The sequence below is a fragment of the Dasypus novemcinctus genome, chromosome 19 (assembly GCF_030445035.2).
Source record: "Dasypus novemcinctus isolate mDasNov1 chromosome 19, mDasNov1.1.hap2, whole genome shotgun sequence".
NCBI classification, from domain to species: Eukaryota; Metazoa; Chordata; class Mammalia; order Cingulata; family Dasypodidae; genus Dasypus; species Dasypus novemcinctus.
The window spans coordinates 58,978,374-58,981,470 of record NC_080691.1 but is presented as its reverse complement, the minus strand read 5'-3'; the positions used below and the strand labels follow the sequence as shown (position 1 = coordinate 58,981,470).

Sequence of the window (3,097 nt, the reverse complement as noted above, 5' to 3'; positions counted from 1 at the left end):
TTTGTTTATATATGTACGTATATATAAATATATAGTATTTTATCTATGTAAAACTATCTATCTATCTTTAAAAACTTCTTTCTGTTCTCCAGGTTAAACTTACACTTTTTAAAACTTTGAACATAAGGGCTCCCTTTATTTATAAGAACTTCATAGAGAGAAGAATTTATGAAGAGATTTTTAAAAATTTTTACCCCCTTTCTATTGAAACTGTAAGTTTCCTGAGTTGGAATATACCAAATTGTATGTGAAAGATAAATTTTTAAAATAAACAAAAGTAATTGACCAGCATTATAATTAACTTGGAAGTCAAATACCTGATAATGCACTCTTTCCTAGAGAGAATTAATATTTCTACACTTACCCTATATAATATGCTATGAACTGTAAACTGAGATGTAGCATCCTTTCAAAAGTTTCTCTTTTTTTCTCCTGTAGTGGGTAATGATAAACAGAGCAGGTTGACAGGACCACTTGAGCTCCTAGGATTATGGACTGAGAAGCATGGGGAAGTAAGAAGTGTGGCAATTCTCCAAATATTTATTCATCATTTATTAAGTGCCAGACACCAAAGACACTGCTTCTGACATTCTACTCTGCACCAGGAGAAAACAGACGTGACTAGCATATGCTGTGGTAGGGAGCTGAAGTGTGTTTCCTACCACTTACAAACTCCCTTATTCTGTAGTTTATGATGTTTCTTGTCCAGTTGACAATGCCTTTCTTTTTACAGTTAGAGCTATTGGTTCAAATGTCAGAAGAGGACTTGGAAGCTTATGACACTGACATGATTTAGGAAAGTCAAACAGAGTTGGAACAAAGAGAGACTGCGGGTCTCCTCACACATATAGCTCCATATTTTCTCAGTAGATTTTAGATAAAATAGTTGTCTGGAAAAGGTGTTTTATACATGATAAATACCAGTTGTCTTAAGATAAGGAAACAGCATCATTTAGGACATGAGAATGAATAATTGAAGCAATTACTTTTGTGAAGGGTGTTGAAGATGCAGTCCACAATTGTGGTCACTACTTTTTTTCTGTATTATGGTGTTCACACAAAAACTCTTCCATACTTAAGTATCTTTCTTTTTCTCTTTGTAGGTGATTCAGCCCTCAGGAAGATGTTACTCCCTGAATAAATCACCTCATGCCTCTTAACGGTGTGACAGTTTTTACTCTATTGGTACTCACACAGAATCCATATTTGCAGAAGATACTCTTCATTGTCTTTTTGTTCTTTTTTCTACTCACTGTGCTGGCCAAATTGTTCATTGTCCACACCATCTCTCTCAGCCCCATACTTTCTTCTCCTATGGACTGCTTTCTCATCTACTTGTCTTTCATAGATGTCTCCTATACTTACATCACAACCACCAAAATGATCATTGACCTACTTTACCAGAAGAGAAGCATCTCCTTGGGTGGTTGCCCAACTCAGCTCTTTCTGGAGCTCTTCTTGGGAGGATCAGAGACCCTCCTCGTCATTGTCATGACTTATGACTTCTATGTGCCAATCGGCAAAACTCTGCATTATGTGACTATCATGCAACAGAGTCTTGGTCACCTGGTGATCACGGCCTGGATTGGGGAGATCCTTCATGCCACCATGCAGACTCTCTTCATGATTAACTTCACTTTCTGTGGCCTCAATATCATTGACTACTTCATGTGTGACCTCTTCCCACTGCTGAAGTTTGCCTGCAGTGACATGTACATGCTTGGGATGGTGGTGGCTAACAATAGTGCAGCTATGTGCGGGCTTGCTCTTTTTGTCCATGTTACTCATGTTCTATGCTGTCATTCTGCACCCCATGAAATCCCATGGCCCTGAAGGATGGTGCAAATCTCTCTCCACATGTGGATCCCAATATACAGTTGTTGTACTCTTTTTTTGTGACCTGTATATTCATCTACATGCATCTCATGTTCTCCGACTCAGTAGACAGGTTGGTGACTGTTTTTTTTGCAACCCTCGCCTCCATGTTAAATCCTGTCATTTACACAGTGAGAAACACAGAGGTGAAAAATGCCATGAGGAATTTTTTGAAAGCAAGAAAAACTTAGACTCATTATAATGCCAAGAAAGTGTTGACACATTTTTTTGGTAAATGTGAAAACAGATTATCAATTTTTGCAGGTATCTGACCAAAGAAAAAATAAGAGACTAACTTTATGAGCATTTAAAAGTGACTAGAAACTTCACTAGCTACATTTTATTGCTTTTCATGTGCTTAAACAAGGATTCAAAGTTCAAGTATGTTATTCATATTCTAGGATATGCAATGGAAAGAACTGTAAATCCTCATTTTGATGTTGCTAGGGTAGGTTTTGCTCCACGGTCTCACTGCTGTTTTACTAAAATCTTCACACATTTGTTACTTGAATGAAATGACTGTTCTACAGAACCCTAGCCTCAGAACTTCCTTTATTTTAACTTTGCCTTTGGTGAAGCAAAAAGGAAGCAATTGTCAGATGGATATATGGGGGGCAGGGGAGAGTTGAGGAGAGAAAGAACCACCAACTTTGTTGCTGTTGTTTGTTACCATAAACCACCCAAAAGAAAAAAGAGAGACACCAACTACAGTAAAAAAGAAAAAATGCAAAGTCTATCTGTAAACTTTTTCTTGGCATAAAAACAAAGTCAGATGATTTGCATTTACCTTTAATTTGGTCTTGTTTACTCAAATATCCTCATGGTTCAAATATTTCTTGAATGTAAAGGAAGTATTTTCTTCTCCTTCTTACCAAGAATTGAAAAGCCATTTGAATCAATAAAGGTAAACATTCCTTTACTTAATAAAAATGCTAAGATTATTAATGGTAAGAAAAATGGTCCAAAGCAGCGCATCATTAAAAAGTATTTTCTCAGGGAGCTACAGTTGTAGGGAATAGCTCACATGACAGCATTGGTTCATCTCTCCCCTCTTCTCCAGGCCTTGTTTAGACCTTCTGGTTAAAGTGGTTTCCACTGAGCTTCTGTGATCCACTGATTTCAGCTTCTAGCTCTAGGATCTTCTCTCTTGGCTTCTCTTTTTCTGATTGAGCTGTGTCTTTCTATCTTTGCAGTTTCCTCTCTTCATATTACTTCAGTTTAT

At 37.1% G+C, this 3,097-nt stretch overlaps 1 pseudogene; it reads left to right on the top strand.

The window, feature by feature from the left end:
* The first annotated feature begins 1,149 nt into the window (after window positions 1-1,149).
* LOC131274484 (olfactory receptor 4C3D-like) lies at window positions 1,150-2,066 on the top strand (annotated as a pseudogene).
* Window positions 2,067-3,097: the final 1,031 nt, after the last annotated feature.